Here is a 22,702-nt window from a genome sequence, read left to right on the forward strand (position 1 = left end):
GTAAGCTAAATCCCGACGTAGAGGCCAACGCACGTCCCGACGTAGAGGCCAACGCATGTCCCGACGTAGACCTGAAAGTAAGCTAAATCCCGACGTAGAGCCCAACGCAGGTCCCGACGTAGAGCCCAACGCACGTCCCGACGTAGAGCCCAACGCACGTCCCAACGTAGAGCCCACCGCACGTCCCGACATAGAGAGCCCAACGCACGTCCCGATGTAGAGCTGAAAGTAAGCTAAATCCCGACGTAGCGCCCAAGGCACGTCCCGAAGTAGCGCGCAACGCACGTCCCGACGTAGCGCCCATCGCACGTCCCGACGTAGAGCTGAAAGTAAGCTAAATCCCGACGTAGAGCCCAACGCACGTCCCGACGTAGAGCCCAACGCACGTCCCGACGTAGAGCCCAACGCACGTCCCGACGTAGAGCTGAAAGTAAGCTAAATCCCGACGTAGCGCCCAACGCACGTCCCGAAGTAACGCCCAACGCACGTCCCGACGTAGCGCCCAACGCACGTCCCGACGTAGAGCTGAAAGTAAGCTAAATCCCGACGTAGAGGCCAACGAACGTCCCGACGTAGAGGCCAACGCACGTCCCGACGTAGAGGCCAACGCACGTCCCGACGTAGAGCTGAAAGTAAGCTAAATCCCGACGTAGCGCCCAACGCACGTCCCGACGTAGGGCTGAAATTAGCTAACTACAGACTTAGAGCCCAACGCACGTCCCGACGTAGAGCTGAAAGTTAGCTAACTACAGACGTAGAGCCCAACGCACGTCCCGACGTAGAGCCCAACGCACGTCCCGACGTAGAGCATAACGCACGTCCCGACGTAGAGCTGAAAGTAAGCTAAATCCCGAAGTAGAGGCGAACGCACGTCCCAACATAGAGCTGAAAGTAAGCTAAATCCCGACGTAGAGGCCAACGCACGTCCCGAAGTAGCGCCCAACGCACGTCCCGACGTAGAGCCCAACGCACGTCCCGACGTAGAGCTGAAAGTAAGCTAAATCCCGACGTAGAGCCCAAAGCACGTCCCGACGTAGAGCCCAACGCACGTCCCGACGTAGAGCCCAACGCACGTCCCGACGTAGCGCCCAACACACGTCCCGACGTAGAGCTGAAAGTTAGCTAACTACAGATGTAGAGCCCAACGCACGTCCCGACGTAGAGCTGAAAGTTAGCTAACTACAGATGTAGAGCCCAACGCACGTCCCGACGTAGAGCTGACAGGTAGCTAACTACAGACGTAGAGCCAAACGCACGTCCCGACGTAGAGCCCAACGCACGTCCCGACGTAGAGCCCAACGCACGTCCCGACGTAGAGCCCAACGCACGTCCCAACGTAGACCTGAAAGTAAGCTAAATCCCGACGTAGAGCCCAACGCACGTCCCGACGTAGAGCCCAACGCACGTCCCGACGTAGAGCTGAAAGTTAGCTAACTACAGACGAAGAGCCCAACGCGCGTCCCGACGTAGAGCTGAAAGTTAGCTAACTGCAGACGTAGAGCCCAACGCGCGCCCCGACGTAGAGCCCCACGCGTGTCCCGACGTAGAGCCCAACGCACGTCCCGACGTAGAGCCCAACGCACGTCCCGACGTAGAGCTGAAAGTAAGCTAAATCCCGACGTAGAGGCCAACGCACGTCCCGACGTAGAGGCCAACGCACGTCCCGAAGTAGAGCCCAAAGCACGTCCCGACGTAGAGGCCAACGCACGTCCCGACGTAGAGGCCAACGCACGTCCCGACGTAGAGCTGAAAGTAAGCTAAATCCCGACGTAGAGCTCAACGCACGTCCCGACGTAGAGCCCAACGCACGTCCCGACGTAGAGCCCGACGCACGTCCCGATGTAGAGCCCAACGCACGTCCTGACGTAGAGCTGAAAGTAAGCTAAAACCCGACGTAGAGCCCAACGCACGTCCCGACGTAGAGCTGAAAGTAAGCTAAATCCCGACGTAGAGGCCAACGCACGTCCCGACGTAGAGGCCAACGCACGTCCCGACGTAGACCTGAAAGTAAGCTAAATCCCGAAGTAGAGGCCAACGCACGTCCCGACGTAGAGCCCAACGCACGTCCCGACGTAGAGCTGAAAGTAAGCTAAATCCCGACGTAGAGCCCAACGCACGTCCCGACGTAGAGCCCAACGCACGTCCCGACGTAGAGCTGAAAGTAAGCTAAATCCCGATGTAGAGGCCAACGCACGTCCCGACGTAGAGCCCAACGCACGTTCCGACTTAGAGGCCAACGCACGTCCTGACGTAGAGGACAACGCACGTCCCGACGTAGAGGCCAACGCACGTCCCGACGTAGAACCCAACGCACGACCCGACGTAGAGCCCAACGCACGTCCCGACGTAGCGCCCAACGCACGTCCCGACGTAGAGCTGAAAGTTAGGTTACTACAGACGTAGAGCCCAACGCACGTCCCGACGTAGAGCTGAAAGTTAGCTAACAACAGACGTAGAGCCCAACGCACGTCCCGACGTAGAGCTGAAAGTTAGCTAACTACAGACGTAGAGCGCAACGCACTTCCCGACGTAGAGCCCAACGCACGTCCCGACGTAGAGCTGAAAGTAAGCTAAATCCCGACGTAGAGGCCAACGCACGTCCCGACGTAGAGCCCAACGCATGTCCCGACGTAGAGCTGAAAGTTAGCTAAATCCTGACGTAGAGCCCAACGCACGTCCCGACGTAGAGCCCAACGCACGTCCCGACGTAGAGCCCAACGCACGTCCCGACGTAGAGCTTGAAGTTAGCTAACTACAGACGTAGAGCCCAACGCACGTCCCGACGTAGAGCCCAACGCACGTCCCGACGTAGAGCCCAACGCACGTCCCGACGTAGAGCTGAAAGTAAGCTAAATCCCGACGTAGAGCCCAACGCACGTCCCGACGTAGAGCTGAAAGTAAGCTAAATCCCGACGTAGTGCCCAACGCACGTCCCGAAGTAGCGCCCAACACACGTCCCGACGTAGCGCCCAACGCACGTCCCAACGTAGCGCCCAACGCACGTCCTGACGTAGAGCTGAAAGTAAGCTACAACCCGACGTAGAGGCCAACGCACGTACTGACGTAGAGGCCAACGCACGTCCCGACGTAGAGGCCAACGCACGTCCCGACGTAGAGCTGAAAGTAAGCTAAATTCCGACGCAGAGCCCAACGCACGTCCCGACGTAGAGCCCAACGCACGTCCCGACGTAGTGCTGAAAGTAAGCTAAATCCCGACGTAGCGCCCAACGCACGTCCCGACGTAGCGCTCAACGCACGTCCCGACGTAGAGCTGAAAGTAAGCTAAATCCCGACGTAGAGGCCAACGCACGTCCCGACGTAGAGGCCAACGCACGTCCCGACGTAGAGGCCAACGCACGTCCCGACGTAGAGCTGAAAGTAAGCTCAATCCCGACGTAGAGCCCAACGCACGTCCCGACGTAGAGCCCAACGCACGTCCCGACGTAGCGCCCAACGCACGTCCCGACGTAGAGCTGAAATTTAGCTAACTACAGACGTAGAGCCCAACGCACGTCCCGACGTAGAGCTGAAATTAGCTAACCACAGACGTAGAGCCCAACGCACGTCCCGACGTAGAGCCCAACGCACGTCCCGACGTAGAGCATAACGCACGTCCCGACGTAGAGCTGAAAGTAAGCTAAATCCCGACGTAGAGGCGAACGCACGTCACAACATAGAGCTGAAAGTAAGCTAAATCCCGACGTAGAGGCCAACGCACGTCCCGAAGTAGCGCCCAACGCACGTCCCGACGTAGAGCCCAACGCACGTCCCGACGTAGAGCTGAAAGTAAGCTAAATCCCGACGTAGAGCCCAAAGCACGTCCCGACGTAGAGCCCAACGCACGTCCCGACGTAGAGCCCAACGCACGTCCCGACGTAGAGCCCAACGCACGTCCCGACGTAGAGCCCAACACACGTCCCGACGTAGAGCCCAACGCACGTCCCGACGTAGAGCTGAAAGTTAGCTAACTACAGACGAAGAGCCCAACGCACGTCCCGACGTAGAGCTGAAAGTAAGCTAAATTCCGACGTAGAGGCCAACGCACGTCCCGACGTAGAGGCCAAGGCACATCCCGACGTAGAGCCCAAAGCACGTCCCGACGTAGAGGCCAACGCACGTCCCGACGTAGAGGCCAACGCACGTCCCGACGTAGAGCTGAAAGTAAGCTAAATCCCGACGTAGAGCTCAACGCACGTCCCGACGTAGAGCCCAACGCACGTCCCGACGTAGAGCCCAACGCACGTCCCGACGTAGAGCTGAAAGTAAGCTAAAACCCGACGTAGAGCCCAACGCACGGCCCGACGTAGAGCTGAAAGTATGCTAAATCCCGATGTAGAGGCCAACGCACGTCCCGACGTAGAGCGCAACGCACGTCCCGACGCAGAGCTGAAAGTAAGCTAAATCACGATGTAGAGGCCAACGCACATCCCGACGTAGAGGCCAACGCACGTCCCGACTTAGAGGCCAACGCCTGTCCCGACGTAGAGGACAACGCACGTCCCGACGTAGAGGCCAACGCACGTCCCGACGTAGAGCTGAAAGTAAGTTAAATCCCGACGTAGAGCCCAACGCATGTCCCGACGTAGAGCCCAACGCACGTCCAAACGTAGAGCCCAACGCACGTCCCGACGTAGCGCCCAACGCACGTCCCGACGTAGAGCTGGAAGTTAGCTAACTACAGACGTAGAGCCCAACGCACGTCCCGACGTAGAGCTGAAAGTTAGCTAACAACAGACGTAGAGCCCAACGCACGTCCCGACGCAGAGCCGAAAGTTAGCTAACTACAGACGTAGAGCCCAACGCACGTCCCGACGTAGAGCCCAACGCACGTCCCGACGTAGAGCTGAAAGTAAGCTAAATCCCGACGTAGAGGCCAACGCACGTCCCAACGTAGAGCTGAAAGTAAGCAAAATCCCGACGTAGAGCCCAACGCACGTCCCGACGTAGAGCCCAACGCATGTCCCGACGTAGAGCTGAAAGTTAGCTAAATCCTGACGTAGAGCCCAACGCACGTCCCGACGTAGAGCCCAACGCATGTCCCGACGTAGAGCCCAACGCACGTCCCGACGTAGAGATTGAAGTTAGCTAACTACAGACGTAGAGCCCAACGCACGTCCCGACGTAGAGCCCAACGCACGTCCCGACGTAGAGCCCAACGCACGTCCCGACGTAGAGCTGAAAGTAAGCTAAATCCCGACGTAGAGGCCAACGCACGACCCGACGTAGAGGCCAACGCACGTCCCGACGTAGAGCCCAACGCACGTCCCGACATAGCGCCAAACGCACGTCCCGACGTAGAGCTGAAACTTAGCTAACTACAGACGTAGAGCCCAACGCACGTCCCGACGTAGAGCTGAAAGTTAGCTAAATCCCGACGTAGAGCCCAACGCACGTCCCGACGTAGAGCCCAACGCACGTCCCGACGTAGAGCTGAAAGTAAGCTAAATCCCGACGCAGAGGCCAACGCACGTCTCGACGTAGCGCCCAACGCACGTCCCGACGTAGAGCTGGAAGTTAGCTAAATCGCAACGTAGCGCCCAACGCACGTCCCGAAGTAGAGCTGAAAGTAAGCTAAATCCCGACGTAGAGCCCAACGCACGTCCCGACGTAGAGCCCAACGCACGTCCCGACGTAGAGCTTAAAGTAAGCTAAACCCGACGTAGAGCCCAACGCACGTCCCGACGTAGAGGCCAACGCACGTCCCGACGTAGAGCTGAAAGTAAGCTAAATCCCGACGTAGAGGCCAACGCACGTCCCGACGTAGAGCTGAAAGTAAGCTAAATCCCGACGTAGAGGCCAACGCACGTCCCGACGTAGAGGCCAACGCACGTCCCGACGTAGAGCTGAAAGTAAGCTAAACCCCGACGTAGAGCCCAACGCACGTCCCGACGTAGAGCCCAACGCACGTCCCGACATAGAGCCCAACGCACGTCCCGACGTAGAGCTGAAAGTAAGCTAAATCCCGACGTAGTGCCCAACGCACGTCCCGAAGTAGCGCCCAACACACGTCCCGACGTAGCGCCCAACGCACGTCCCAACGTAGCGCCCAACGCACGTCCTGACGTAGAGCTGAAAGTAAGCTACAACCCGACGTAGAGGCCAACGCACGTACCGACGTAGAGGCCAACGCACGTCCCGACGTAGAGGCCAACGCACGTCCCGACGTAGAGCTGAAAGTAAGCTAAATTCCGACGTAGAGCCCAACGCACGTCCCGACGTAGAGCCCAACGCACGTCCCGACGTAGAGCTGAAAGTAAGCTAAATCCCGACGTAGCGCCCAACGCACGTCCCGACGTAGCGCTCAACGCACGTCCCGACGTGGAACTGAAAGTAAGCTAAATCCCGACGTAGAGGCCAACGCACGTCCCGACGTAGAGGCCAACGCACGTCCCGACGTAGAGGCCAACGCACGTCCCGACGTAGAGCTGAAAGTAAGCTAAATCCCGACGTAGAGCCCAACGCACGTCCCGACGTAGAGCCCAACGCACGTCCCGACGTAGCGCCCAACGCACGTCCCGACGTAGAGCTGAAAGTTAGCTAACTACAGACGTAGAGCCCAACGCACGTCCCGACGTAGAGCTGAAATTAGCTAACCACAGACGTAGAGCTCAACGCACGTCCCGACGTAGAGCTGAAAGTTAGCTAACTACAGACGTAGAGCCCAACGCACGTCCCGACGTAGAGCCCAACGCACGTCCCGACGTAGAGCATAACGCACGTCCCGACGTACAGCTGAAAGTAAGCTAAATCCCGACGTAGAGGCGAACGCACGTCACAACATAGAGCTGAAAGTAAGCTAAATCCCGACGTAGAGGCCAACGCACGTCCCGAAGTAGCGCCCAACGCACGTCCCGACGTAGAGCCCAACGCACGTCCCGACGTAGAGCTGAAAGTAAGCTAAATCCCGACGTAGAGCCCAACGCACGTCCCGACGTAGAGCCCAACGCACGTCCCGACGTAGAGCCCAACGCACGTCCCGACGTAGAGCCCAACACACGTCCCGACGTAGAGCCCAACGCACGTCCCGACGTAGAGCTGAAAGTTAGCTAACTACAGACGAAGAGCCCAACGCACGTCCCGACGTAGAGCTGAAAGTAAGCTAAATTCCGACGTAGAGGCCAACGCACGTCCCGACGTAGAGGCCAAGGCACGTCCCGACGTAGAGCCCAAAGCACGTCCCGACGTAGAGGCCAACGCACGTCGCGACGTAGAGGCCAACGCACGTCCCGACGTAGAGCTGAAAGTAAGCTAAATCCCGACGTAGAGCTCAACGCACGTCCCGACGTAGAGCCCAACGCACGTCCCGACGTAGAGCCCAACGCACGTCCCGACGTAGAGCTGAAAGTAAGCTAAAACCCGACGTAGAGCCCAACGCACGTCCCGACGTAGAGCTGAAAGTATGCTAAATCCCGATGTAGAGGCCAACGCACGTCCCGACGTAGAGCGCAACGCACGTCCCGACGCAGAGCTGAAAGTAAGCTAAATCACGATGTAGAGGCCAACGCACGTCCCGACGTAGAGGCCAACGCACGTCCCGACTTAGAGGCCAACGCCTGTCCCGACGTAGAGGACAACGCACGTCCCGACGTAGAGGCCAACGCACGTCCCGACGTAGAGCTGAAAGTAAGTTAAATCCCGACGTAGAGCCCAACGCATGTCCCGACGTAGAGCCCAACGCACGTCCCGACGTAGAGGCCAACGCACGTCCCGACGTAGCGCCCAACGCACGTCCCGACGTAGAGCTGGAAGTTAGCTAACTACAGACGTAGAGCCCAACGCACGTCCCGACGTAGAGCTGAAAGTTAGCTAACAACAGACGTAGAGCCCAACGCACGTCCCGACACAGAGCCGAAAGTTAGCTAACTACAGACGTAGAGCCCAACGCACGTCCCGACGTAGAGCCCAACGCACGTCCCGACGTAGAGCTGAAAGTAAGCTAAATCCCGACGTAGAGGCCAACGCACGTCCCAACGTAGAGCTGAAAGTAAGCAAAATCCCGACGTAGAGCCCAACGCACGTCCCGACGTAGAGCCCAACGCATGTCCCGACGTAGAGCTGAAAGTTAGCTAAATCCTGACGTAGAGCCCAACGCACGTCCCGACGTAGAGCCCAACGCACGTCCCGACGTAGAGCTTGAAGTTAGCTAACTACAGACGTAGAGCCCAACGCACGTCCCGACGTAGAGCCCAACGCACGTCCCGACGTAGAGCCCAACGCACGTCCCGACGTAGAGCTGAAAGTAAGCTAAATCCCGACGTAGAGGCCAACGCACGACCCAACGTAGAGGCCAACGCACGTCCCGACGTAGAGCCCAACGCACGTTCCGACATAGCGCCAAACGCACGTCCCGACGTAGAGCTGAAACTTAGCTAACTACAGACGTAGAGCCCAACGCACGTCCCGACGTAGAGCTGAAAGTTAGCTAAATCCCGACGTAGAGCCCAACGCACGTCCCGACGTAGAGCCCAACGCACGTCCCGACGTAGAGCTGAAAGTAAGCTAAATCCCGACGCAGAGGCCAACGCACGTCTCGACGTAGCGCCCAACGCACGTCCCGACGTAGAGCTGGAAGTTAGCTAAATCGCGACGTAGCGCCCAACGCACGTCCCGAAGTAGAGCTGAAAGTAAGCTAAATCCCGACGTAGAGCCCAACGCACGTCCCGACGTAGAGCCCAACGCACGTCCCGACGTAGAGCTTAAAGTAAGCTAAACCCGACGTAGAGCCCAACGCACGTCCCGACGTAGAGGCCAACGCACGTCCCGACGTAGAGCTGAAAGTAATCTAAATCCCGACGTAGAGGCCAACGCACGTCCCGACGTAGAGGCCAACGCACGTCCCGACGTAGAGGCCAACGCACGTCCCGACGTAGAGCTGAAAGTAAGCTAAATCCCGACGTAGAGCCCAACGCACGTCCCGACGTAGAGCCCAACGCACGTCCCGACGTAGAGACCAACGCACGTCCCGACGTAGCGCCAAACGCACGTCCCGACGTAGAGCTGAAAGTTAGCTAACTACAGAAGAAGAGCCCAACGCACGTGCCGACGTAGAGCCCAAAGCACGTCCCGACGTAGAGCCCAACGCACGTCCCGACGTAGCGCCCAACGCACGTCCCGACGTAGAGCTGAAAGTAAGTTAAATCCCGACGTAGAGGCCAACGCACGTCCCGACGTAGAGGCCAACGCACGTCCCGACTTAGAGGCCAACGCACGTCCCGACGTAGAGCTGAAAGTAAGCTAAATCCCGACGTAGAGCCCAACGCACGTCCCGACGTAGAGCCCAACGCACGTCCCGACGTAGAGCTGAAAGTTAGCTAACTACAGACGTAGAGCCCAACGCACGTCCCGACGTAGAGCCCAACGCACATCCCGACGTAGAGCTAAAAGTAAGCTAAATCCCGACGTAGAGCCCAACACACGTCCCGACGTAGAGCTGAAAGTAAGCTAAATCCCGACGTAGAGGCCAACGCACGTCCCGACGTAGAGGCCAACGCACGTCCCGACGTAGAGGCCAACGCACGTCCCGACGTAGAGCTGAAAGTAAGCTAAATCCCGACGTAGAGCCCAACGCACGTCCCGACGTAGAGCCCAACGCACGTCCCGACGTAGAGCCCACCGCACGTCCCGACGTAGAGCGCAACGCACGTCCCGACGTAGAGCTGAAAGTAAGCTAAATCCCGACGTAGCGCCCAACGCACGTCCCGACGTAGCGCCCAACGCACGTCCCGACGTAGAGCTGAAAGTAAGATAAATCCCGACGTAGAGGCCAACGCACGTCCCGACGTAGAGCTGAAAGTAAGCTAAATCCCGACGTAGAGCCCAACGCACGTCCCGACGTAGAGCCCAACGCACGTCCCGACGTAGAGCCCAACGCACGTCCCGACGTAGAGCTGAAAGTAAGCTAAATCCCGATGTAGAGGACAACGCACGTCCCGACGTAGCGCCCAACGCACGTCCCGACGTAGAGCTGAAAGTAATCTAAATCCCGACGTAGAGGCCAACGCACGTCCCGACGTAGAGGCCAACGCACGTCCCGACCTAGAGGCCAACGCACGTCCCGACGTACAGGCCAACACACGTCCCGACGTAGAGCTGAAAGTAAGCTAAATCCCGACGTAGAGCCCAACGCACGTCCCGACGTAGAGCCCAACGCACGTCCCGACGTAGCGCCAAACGCACGTCCCGACGTAGAGCTGAAAGTTAGCTAACTACAGACGTAGAGCCCAACGCACGTCCCGACGTAGAGCCCAACGCACGTCCCGACGTAGCGCCCAACGCACGTCCCGACGTAGAGCTGAAAGTAAGTTAAATCCCGACGTAGAGGCCAACGCACGTCCCGACGTAGAGGCCAACGCACGTCCCGACTTAGAGGCCAACGCACGTCCCGACGTAGAGCTTAAAGTAAGCTAAATCCCGACGTAGAGCCCAACGCACGTCCCGACGTAGAGGCCAACGCACGTCCCGACGTAGAGCTGAAAGTAAGCTAAATCCCGACGTAGAGCCCAACGCACGACCCGACGTAGAGCCCAACGCACGTCCCGACGTAGAGCCCACCGCACGTCCCGACGTAGAGCCCAATGCACGTCCCGACGTAGAGCCCAACGCACGTCCCGACGTAGAGCTAAAAGTAAGCTAAATTCCGACGTAGAGCCCAACACACGTCCCGACGTAGAGCTGAAAGTAAGCTAAATCCCGACGTAGAGGCCAACGCACGTCCCGACGTAGAGGCTAACGCACGTCCCGACGTAGAACTCAAAGTAAGCTAAATTCCGACGTAGAGCCCAACGCACGTCCCGACGTAGAGCCCAACGCACGTCCCGACGTAGAGCCCACCGCACGTCCCGACGTAGAGCCCAATGCACGTCCCGACGTAGAGCTGAAAGTAAGCTAAATCCAGACGCAGAGGCCAACGCACGTCCCGACGTAGAGGCCAACGCACATCCCGACCTACAGGCCAACGCACGTCCCGACGTATAGGCCAACGCACGTCCCGACGTAGAGCTGAAAGGAAGCTAAATCCCGACGTAGAGCCCAACGCATGTCCCGACGTAGAGCCCAACGCACGTCCCAACGTAGCGCCCAACGCACGTCCCGACGTAGAGCTGAAAGTTAGCTAACTACAGACATAGAGCCCAACGCACGTCCCGACGTAGAGCTGAAAGTAAGCTAAATCCCGACGTAGAGGCCAACGCACGTCCCGACGTAGAGGCCAACGCACGTCCCGACGTAGAGCTGAAAGTAAGCTAAATCCCGAAGTAGAGGCCAACGCACGTCCCGACGTAGAGGCCAACGCACGTCCCGACGTAGAGCTGAAGGTAAGCTAAATCCCGACGTAGAGCCCAACGCACGTCCCGACGTAGAGCCCAACGCACGTCCCGACGTAGAGCTGAAAGTAAGCTAAATCCCGATGTAGAGGCCAACGCACGTCCCGACGTAGAGGCCAACGCACGTCCCGACTTAGAGGCGAAAGCACGTCCCGACGTAGAGGCCAACGCACGTCCCGACGTAGAGGCCAACGCACGTCCCGACGTAGAGCTGAAAGTAAGTTAAATCCCGACGTAGAGCCCAACGCACGTCCCGACGTAGAGCCCAACGCACGTCCCGACGTAGCGCCCAACGCACGTCCCGACGTAGAGCTGAAAGTAAGTTAAATCCCGACGTAGAGGCCAACGCACGTCCCGACGTAGAGGCCAACGCACGTCCCGACTTGGAGGCCAACGCACGTCCCGACTTAGAGGCCAACGCACGTCCCGACGTAGAGGCCAACGCACGTCCTGACGTAGAGCTGAAAGTTAGCTAACTACAGGCGTAGAGCCCAACGCACGTCCCGACATAGAGCCCAACACACGTCCCGACGTAGAGCCCACCGCACGTCCCGACGTAGACCCCAATGCACGTCCCGACGTAGAGCTGAAAGTAAGCTAAATCCCGACGCAGAGGCCAACGCACGTCCCGACGTAGAGGCCAACGCACATCCCGACCTAGAGGCCAACGCACGTCCCGACGTAGAGGCCAACGCACGTCCCGACGTAGAGCTGAAAGTAAGCTAAATCCCGACGTAGAGCCCAACGCACGTCCCGACGTAGAGCCCAACGCACGTCCCAACGTAGCGCCCAACGCACGTCCCGACGTAGAGCTGAAAGTTAGCTAACTACAGACATAGAGCCCAACGCACGTCCCGACGTAGAGCTGAAAGTAAGCTAAATCCCGACGTAGAGGCCAACGCACGTCCCGACGTAGAGGCCAACGCACGTCCCGACGTAGAGCTGAAAGTAAGCTAAATCCCGAAGTAGAGGCCAACGCACGTCCCGACGTAGAGGCCAACGCACGTCCCGACGTAGAGCTGAAAGTAAGCTAAATCCCGACGTAGAGCCCAACGCACGTCCCGACGTAGAGCCCAACGCACGTCCCGACGTAGAGCTGAAAGTAAGCTAAATCCCGACGTAGAGCCCAACGCACGTCCCGACGTAGAGCTGAAAGTAAGCTAAATCCCGACGTAGAGGCCAAAGCACGTCCCGACGTAGAGGCCAGCGCACGTCCCGACGTAGAGGCCAGCGCACGTCCCGACGTAGAGCCCAACGCACGTCCCGACGTAGAGCTTAATGTAAGCTAAATCCCGACGTAGAGCCCAACGCACGTCCCGACATAGAGCCCAACGCACGTCCCGACGTAGAGCTGAAAGTAAGCTAAATCCCGACGTAGAGCCCAACGCACGTCCCGACGTAGCGCCCAACGCACGTCCCGACGTAGAGCTAAAAGTTAGCTAACTACAGACGTAGAGCCCAACGCACGTCCCGACGTAGAGCTGAAAGTTAGCTAACTACAGACGAAGAGCCCAACGCGCGTCCCGACGTAGAGCTGAAAGTTAGCTAACTACAGACGTAGAGCCCAACGCACGTCCCGACGTAGAGCCCAACGCACGTCCCGACGTAGAGCTGAAAGTAAGCTAAATCCCGACGTAGAGCCCAACGCACGTCCCGACGTAGCGCCCAACGCACGTCCCGACGTAGAGCTAAATGTTAGCTAACTACAGACGTAGAGCCCAACGCACGTCCCGACGTAGAGCTGAAAGTTAGCTAACTACAGACGAAGAGCCCAACGCGCGTCCCGACGTAGAGCTGAAAGTTAGCTAACTACAGACGTAGAGCCCAACGCGCGTCCCGACGTAGAACCCAACGCGTGTCCCGACGTAGAGCTCAACGCACGTCCCGACGTAGAGCCCAACGCACGTCCCGACGTAGAGCTGAAAGTAAGCTAAATCCCGACGTAGAGCCCAACGCACGTCCCGACGTAGAGGCCAACACACGTCCCGAAGTAGAGGCCAACGCACGTCCCGACGTAGAGCTGAGATTAAGCTAAATCCCGACGTAGAGCCCAACTCACGTCCCGACGTAGAGCCCAACGCACGTCCCGACGTAGAGCCCAACGCACGTCCCGACGTAGCGCCCAACGCACGTCCCGACGTAGAGCTGAAAGTTAGCTAACTACAGACGTAGAGCCCAACGCACGTCCCGACGTAGAGCAGAAAGTTAGCTAACTACAGACGTAGAGCCCAACGCACGTCCCGACGTAGAGTCCGACGTAGAGCCCAACGCACGTCCCGACGTAGAGCCCAACGCACGTCCCGACGTAGCGCCCAACGCACGTCCCGACGTAGAGCTGAAAGTTAAATCCCGACGTAGAGGCCAACGCAAGTCCCGACGTAGAGGCCAACAGACGTCCCGACGTAGAGCCCAACAGACGTCCCGACGTAGAGCCCAACAGATGTCCCGACTTAGAGGCCAACGCACGTCGCGACGTAGAGCTGAAAGTAAGCTAAATCCCGACGTAGAGGCCAATGCACGTCCCGACGTAGAGGCCAACGCACGTCCCGACGTAGAGCTGAAAGTAAGCTAAATCCCGACGTAGAGGCCAACGCACGTCCCGACGTAGCGCCCAATGCACGTCCCGACGTAGAGCTGAAAGTAAGCTAAATCCCGACGTAGAGGCCAACGCACGTCCCGACGTAGAGGCCAACACACGTCCCGACCTAGAGGCCAACGCACGTCCCGACGTAGAGCCCAACGCACGTCCCGACGTAGAGCCCAACGCACGTCCCGACGTAGCGCCAAACGCACGTCCCGACGTAGAGCTGAAAGTTAGCTAACTACAGACGTAGAGCCCAACGCACGTCCCGACGTAGAGCCCAACGCACGTCCCGACGTAGCGCCAAACGCACGTCCCGACGTAGAGCTGAAAGTTAGCTAACTACAGACGTAGAGCCCAACGCACGTCCCGACGTAGAGCCCAACGCACGTCCCGACGTAGCGCCCAACGCACGTCCCGACGTAGAGCTGAAAGTAAGTTAAATCCCGACGTAGAGGCCAACGCACGTCCCGACGTAGAGGCCAACGCACGTCCCGACTTAGAGGCCAACGCACGTCCCGACGTAGAGCTTAAAGTAAGCTAAATCCCGACGTAGAGCCCAACGCACGTCCCGACGTAGAGCCCAACGCACGTCCCGACGTAGAGCCCAACGCACGTCCCGACGTAGAGCTGAAAGTTAGCTAACTACAGACGTAGAGCCCAACGCACGTCCCGACGTAGAGCCCAACGCACGTCCCGACGTAGAGCTAAAAGTAAGCTAAATCCCGACGTAGAGCCCAACACACGTCCCGACGTAGAGCTGAAAGTAAGCTAAATCCCGACGTAGAGGCCAACGCACGTCCCGACGTAGAGGCCAACGCACGTCCCGACATAGAGGCCAACGCACGTCCCGACGTAGAGCTGAAAGTAAACTAAATCCCGACGTAGAGGCCAACGCACGTCCCGACGTAGAGGCCAACGCACGTCCCGACGTAGAGCTGAAAGTAAGCTAAATCCCGACGTAGAGCCCAACGCACGACCCGACGTAGAGCTGAAAGTAAGCTAAATCCCGACGTAGAGCCCAACGCACGTCCCGACGTAGAGGCCAACACACGTCCCGAAGTAGAGGCCAACGCACGTCCCGACATAGAGCTGAGATTAAGCTAAATCCCGACGTAGAGCCCAACTCACGTCCCGACGTAGAGCCCAACGCACGTCCCGACGTAGAGCCCAACGCACGTCCCGACGTAGCGCCCAACGCACGTCCCGACGTAGAGCTGAAAGTTAGCTAACTACAGACGTAGAGCCCAACGCACGTCCCGACGTAGAGCAGAAAGTTAGCTAACTACAGACGTAGAGCCCAACGCACGTCCCGACGTAGAGTCCGACGTAGAGCCCAACGCACGTCCCGACGTAGAGCCCAACGCACGTCCCGACGTAGCGCCCAACGCACGTCCCGACGTAGAGCTGAAAGTTAAATCCCGACGTAGAGGCCAACGCAAGTCCCGACGTAGAGGCCAACAGACGTCCCGACGTAGAGCCCAACAGACGTCCCGACGTAGAGCCCAACAGATGTCCCGACTTAGAGGCCAACGCACGTCGCGACGTAGAGCTGAAAGTAAGCTAAATCCCGACGTAGAGGCCAATGCACGTCCCGACGTAGAGGCCAACGCACGTCCCGACGTAGAGCTGAAAGTAAGCTAAATCCCGACGTAGAGGCCAACGCACGTCCCGACGTAGCGCCCAATGCACGTCCCGACGTAGAGCTGAAAGTAAGCTAAATCCCGACGTAGAGGCCAACGCACGTCCCGACGTAGAGGCCAACACACGTCCCGACCTAGAGGCCAACGCACGTCCCGACGTAGAGCCCAACGCACGTCCCGACGTAGAGCCCAACGCACGTCCCGACGTAGCGCCAAACGCACGTCCCGACGTAGAGCTGAAAGTTAGCTAACTACAGACGTAGAGCCCAACGCACGTCCCGACGTAGAGCCCAACGCACGTCCCGACGTAGCGCCCAACGCACGTCCCGACGTAGAGCTGAAAGTAAGTTAAATCCCGACGTAGAGGCCAACGCACGTCCCGACGTAGAGGCCAACACACGTCCCGACTTAGAGGCCAATGCACGTCCAGACGTAGAGCTGAAAGTAAGCTAAATCCCGAAGTAGAGGCCAACGCACGTCCCGACGTAGAGGCCAACGCACGTCCCGACGTAGAGCTGAAAGTAAGCTAAATCCCGACGTAGAGCCCAACGCACGTCCCGACGTAGAGCCCAACGCACGTCCCGACGTAGAGCTGAAAGTAAGCTAAATCCCGATGTAGAGGCCAACGCACGTCCCGACGTAGAGGCCAACGCACGTCCCGACTTAGAGGCCAACGCACGTCCCGACGTAGAGGACAACGCACGTCCCGATGTAGAGGCCAACGCACGTCCCGACGTAGAGCCCAACGCACGTCCTGACGTAGCGCCCAACGCACGTCCCGACGTAGAGCTGAAAGTTAGCTAACTACAGACGTAAAGCCCAACGCACGTCCCGACGTAGAGCTGAAAGTTACCTAACTACAGACGTAGAGCCCAAAGCACGTCCCGACGTAGAGCCCAACGCATGTCCCGACGTAGAGCCCAACGCACGTCCCGACGTAGAGGTGAAAGTTAGCTAACTACAGACGTAGAGCCCAACGCACGTCCCGACGTAGAGCCCAACGCACGTTCCGACGTAGAGCCCAACGCACGTCCCGACGTAGAGCCCAACGCACGTCCCGACGTAGAGCTGAAAGTAAGCTAAATCCCGACGTAGAGCCCAACGCACGTCCCGACGTAGAGCTGAAAGTAAGCTAAATCCCGACGAAGAGGCCAACGCACGTCCCGACGTAGAGGCCAGCGCACGTCCCGACGTAGAGGCCAGCGCACGTCCCGACGTAGAGGCCAGCACACGTCCCGACGTAGAGGCCAACGCACGTCCCGACGTAGAGCCCAACGCACGTCCTGACGTAGAGCTTAATGTAAGCTAAATCCCGACGTAGAGCCCAACGCACGTCCCGACGTAGAGCCCAACGCACGTCCCGACGTAGAGCCCAACGCACGTCCCGACGTAGAGCTGAAAGTAAGCTAAATCCCGACGTAGAGCCCAACGCACGTCCCGACGTAGCGCCCAACGCACGTCCCGACGTAGAGCTAAAAGTTAGCTAACTACAGACGTAGAGCCCAACGCACATCCCGACGTAGAGCAGAAAGTTAGCTAACTACAGACGTAGAGCCCAACGCACGTCCCGACGTAGAGCCCGACTTAGAGCCCAACGCACGTCCCGACGTAGAGCCCAACGCACGTCCCGAAGTAGCGCCCAACGCACGTCCCGACGTAGAGCTGAAAGTTAAATCCCGACGTAGAGGCCAACGCACGTCCCGACGTAGAGGCCAACAGACGTCCCGACGTAGAGCCCAACAGACGTCCCGACGTAGAGCCCAACAGACGTCCCGACTTAGAGGCCAACGCACGTCCCGACGTAGAGCTGAAAGTAAGCTAAATCCCGACGTAGAGGCCAACGCACGTCCCGATGTAGAGGCCAACGCACGTCCCGACGTAGAGCTGAAAGTAAGCTAAAACCCGACGTAGAGGCCAACGCACGTCCCGACGTAGAGGCCAGCGCACGTCCCGACGTAGAGGCCAGCACACGTCCCGACGTAGAAGCCAGCGCACGTCCCGACGTAGAGCTTAATGTAAGGTAAATCCTGACGTAGAGCCCAACGCACGTCCCGACGTAGAGCCCAACGCACGTCCCGACGTAGAGCCCAACGCACGTCCCGACGTAGAGCCCAACGCACGTCCCGACGTAGAGCTGAAAGTAAGCTAAATCCCGACGTAGAGCCCAACGCACGTCCCGACGTAGCGCCCAACGCACGTCCCGACGTAGAGCTGAAAGTTAGCTAACTACAGACATAGAGCCCAACGCACGTCCCGACGTAGAGCTGAAAGTTAGCTAACTACAGACGAAGAGCCCAACGCGCGTCCCGACGTAGAGCTGAAAGTTAGCTAACTACAGACGTAGAGCCCAACGCGCGTCCCGACATAGAGCCCAACGCGTGTCCCGACATAGAGCTCAACGCACGTCCCGACGTAGAGCCCAACGCACGTCCCGACGTAGAGCTGAAAGTAAGCTAAATCCCGACGTAGAGGCCAACGCACGTCCCGAAGTAGAGGCCAATGCACGTCCCGACGTAGAGCTGAAATTAAGCTAAATCCCGACGTAGAGCCCAACGCACGTCCCGACGTAGAGCCCAACGCACGTCCCGACGTAGAGCCCAACGCACGTCCCGACGTAGCGCCCAACGCACGTCCCGACGTAGAGCAGAAACTTAGGTAACTACAGACGTAGAGCCCAACGCACGTCCCGACGTAGAGCCCGACGTATAGCCCAACGCACGTCCCGACGTAGAGCCCAACGCACGTCCCAACGTAGCGCCCAACGCACGTCCCGACGTAGAGCTGAAAGTTAAATCCCGACGTAGAGGCCAACGCAAGTCCCGACGTAGAGGCCAACAGACGTCCCGACGTAGAGCCCAACAGACGTCCCGACGTAGAGCCCAACAGACGTCCCGACTTAGAGGCCAACGCACGTCCCGACGTAGAGCTGAAAGTAAGCTAAATCCCGACGTAGAGGCCAACGCACGTCCCGACGTAGAGGCCAGCGCACGTCCCGACGTAGAGGCCAGCACACGTCCCGACGTAGAGGCCAGCGCACGTCCCGACGTAGAGCCCAACGCACATCCCGACGTAGAGCTTAATGAAAGCTAAATCCCGACGTAGAGCCCAACGCACGTCCCGACGTAGAGCCCAACGCACGTCCCGACGTAGAGCCCAACGCAAGTCCCGACGTAGAGCTGAAAGTAAGCTAAATCCCGACGTAGAGCCCAACGCACGTCCCGACGTAGCGCCCAACGCACGTCCCGACGTAGAGCTGAAAGTTAGCTAACTACAGACGTAGAGCACAACGCACGTCCCGACGTAGAGCTGAAAGTTTGCTAACTACAGACGAAGAGCTCAACGCGCGTCCCGACATAGAGCTGAAAGTTAGCTAACTGCAGACGTAGAGCCCAACGCGCGTCCCGACATAGAGCCCAACGCGTGTCCCGACATAGAGCTCAACGCACGTCCCGACGTAGCGCCCAACGCACGTCCCGACGTAGAGCTGAAAGTAAGCTAAATCCCGACGTAGAGGCCAACGCACGTCCCGACGTAGAGGCCAACGCACGTCCCGAAGTAGAGGCCAACGCACGTCCCGACGTAGAGCTGAAATTAAGCTAAATCCCGACGTAGAGGCCAACGCACGTCCCGACTTAGAGGCCAACGCACGTCCCGACGTAGAGGACAACGCACATCCCGACGTAGAGGCCAACGCACGTCCCGACGTAGAGCTGAAAGTAAGCTAAATCCCGACGTAGCGCCCAACGCACATCCCGACGTAGAGCCCAACGCACGTCCCGACGTAGAGCCCAACGCACGTCCCAACGTAGAGCTGAAAGTTAGCTAACTACAGACGTAGAGCCCAACGCACGTCCCGACGTAGAGCCCAACGCACGTCCCGATGTAGAGCTGAAAGTAAGCTAAATCCCGACGTAGAGCCCAACCCACGACCCGACGTAGAGCCCAACGCACGTCCCGACGTAGAGCCCACCGCACGTCCCGACGTAGAGCCCAATGCACGTCCCGACGTAGAGCCCAACGCACGTCCCGACGTAGAGCTAAAAGTAAGCTAAATCCCGACGTAGAGCCCAACACACGTCCCGACGTAGAGCTGAAAGTAAGCTAAATCCCGACGTAGAGGCCAACGCACGTCCCGACGTAGAGGCCAACGCACGTCCCGACGTAGAGCTCAAAGTAAGCTAAATCCCGACGTAGAGCCCAACGCACGTCCCGACGTAGAGCCCAACGCACGTCCCGACGTAGAGCCCACCGCACGTCCCGACGTAGAGCCCAATGCACGTCCCGACGTAGAGCTGAAAGTAAGCTAAATCCCGACGCAGAGGCCAACGCACGTCCCGACGTAGAGGCCAACGCACATCCCGACCTAGAGGCCAACGCACGTCCCGACGTAGAGGCCAACGCACGTCCCGACGTAGAGCTGAAAGTAAGCTAAATCCCGACGTAGAGCCCAACGCACGTCCCGACGTAGAGCCCAACGCACGTCCCAACGTAGCGCCCAACGCACGTCCCGACGTAGAGCTGAAAGTTAGCTAACTACAGACATAGAGCCCAACGCACGTCCCGACGTAGAGCTGAAAGTAAGCTAAATCCCGACGTAGAGGCCAACGCACGTCCCGACGTAGAGGCCAACGCACGTCCCGACGTAGAGCTGAAAGTAAGCTAAATCCCGAAGTAGAGGCCAACGGACGTCCCGACGTAGAGGCCAACGCACGTCCCGACGTAGAGCTGAAAGTAAGCTAAATCCCGACGTAGAGCCCAACGCACGTCCCGACGTAGAGCCCAACGCACGTCCCGACGTAGAGCTGAAAGTAAGCTAAATCCCGATGTAGAGGCCAACGCACGTCCCGACGTAGAGGCCAACGCACGTCCCGACTTAGAGGCCAAAGCACGTCCCGACGTAGAGGCCAACGCACGTCCCGACGTAGCGCCCAACGCACGTCCCGACGTAGAGCTGAAAGTAAGTTAAATCCCGACGTAGAGGCCAATGCACGTCCCGACGTAGAGGCCAACGCACGTCCCGACTTAGAGGCCAACGCACGTCCCGACTTAGAGGCCATCGCACGTCCCGACGTAGAGGCCAACGCACGTCCTGACGTAGAGCTGAAAGTTAGCTAACTACAGGCGTAGAGCCCAACGCACGTCCCGACATAGAGCCCAACGCACGTCCCGACGTAGAGCCCACCGCACGTCCCGACGTAGAGCCCAATGCACGTCCCGACGTAGAGCTGAAAGTAAGCTAAATCCCGACGCAGAGGCCAACGCACGTCCCGACGTAGAGGCCAACGCACGTCCCGACGTAGAGCTGAAAGTAAGCTAAATCCCGACGTAGAGCCCAACGCACGTCCCGACGTAGAGCCCAAAGAAACGTCCCAACGTAGCGCCCAACGCACGTCCCGACGTAGAGCTGAAAGTTAGCTAACTACAGACATAGAGCCCAACGCACGTCCCGATGTAGAGCTGAAAGTTAGCTAACTACAGACATAGAGCCCAACGCATGTCCCGACGTAGAGCCCAACGCACGTCCCGACGTAGAGCCCAACGCACGTCCCGAAGTAGAGCTGAAAGTAAGCTAAATCCCGACGTAGAGCCCAACGCACGTCCCGACGTAGAGCTGAAAGTAAGCTAAATCCCGACGTAGAGACCAACGCACGTCCCGACGTAGAGCCCAACGCACGTCCCGACGTAGAGCTGAAAGTAAGCTAAATCCCGACGTAGAGGCCAACGCATGTCTCGACGTAGAGGGTAACGCACGTCCCGACGTAGAGCTGAAAGTTAGCTAACTACAGACGTAGAGCCCAACGCACGTCCCGACGTAGAGCCCAACGCACGTCCCGACGTAGCGCCCAACGCACGTCCCGATGTAGAGCTGAAAGTTAGCTAACTACAGACATAGAGCCCAACGCACGTCCCTACGTAGAGCAGAAAGTTAGCTAACTACAGACATAGAGCCCAACGCACGTCCCGACGTAGAGCCCAACGCACGTCCCGACGTTGAGCCCAACGCACGTCCCGACGTAGAGCTGAAAGTAAGCTAAAACCCGACGTAGAGCCCAACGCACGTCCCGACGTAGAGCTGAAAGTAAGCTATATCCCGACGTAGAGACCAACGCACGTCCCGACGTAGAGGCCAACGCACGTCCCGACGTAGAGCTGAAAGTAAGCTAAATCCCGACGTAGAGCCCAACGCACGTCCAGACGTAGCGCCCAACGCACGTCCCGACGTAGAGCTGAAAGTAAGCTAAATCCCGACGTAGACCCCAACGCACGTCCCGACGTAGAGCCCAACGCACGTCCCGACGTAGAGCTGAAAGTAAGCTAAATCCCGATGTAGAGGCCAACGCACATCCCGACGTAGAGGCCAACGCACGTCCCGACTTAGAGGCCAACGCACGTCCCGACGTAGAGGCCAACGCAAGTCCCGACGTAGAGGACAACGCACGTCCCGACGTAGAGGCCAACGCACGTCCCGACGCAGAGCTGAAAGTAAGTTAAATCCCGACCTAGAGCCCAACGCACGTCCCGACGTAGAGCCCAACGCACGTAGCGACGTAGCGCCCAACGCACGTCCCGACGTAGAGCTGAAAGTAAGCTAAATCCCGACGTAGAGGCCAACGCACGTCCCAACATAGAGCTGAAAGTAAGCTAAATCCCGACGTAGAGCCCAACGCACGTCCCGACGTAGAGCCCAACGCATGTCCCGACGTAGAGCTGAAAGTTAGCTAAATCCTGACGTAGAGCCCAACGCACGTCCCGACGTAGCGCCCAACGCACGTCCCGATGTAGCGCCCAATGCACGTCCCGACGTAGAGCTGAAAGTAAGCTAAATCCCGACGTAGAGGCCAACGCACGTCCCGACGTAGAGCTGAAAGTAAGCTAAATCCCGATGTAGAGGCCAACGCACGTCCCGACGTAGAGGCCAACGCACGTCCCGACTTAGAGGCCAACGCACGTCCCGACGTAGAGGCCAACGCACGTCCCGACGTAGAGGCCAACGCACGTCCCAACGTAGAGCTGAAAGTAAGCTAAATCCCGACGTAGAGCCCAACGCACGTCCCGACGTAGAGCCCACCGCACGTCCCGACGTAGAGCCCACCGCACGTCCCGACGTAGAGCTGAAAGTAAGCTAAATCCCGACGTAGCGCCCAACGCACGTCCCG

Source organism: Leptosomus discolor, chromosome 15 (assembly GCF_034619465.1).
Source record: "Leptosomus discolor isolate bLepDis1 chromosome 15, bLepDis1.hap2, whole genome shotgun sequence".
NCBI lineage: Eukaryota > Metazoa > Chordata > Aves > Leptosomiformes > Leptosomidae > Leptosomus > Leptosomus discolor.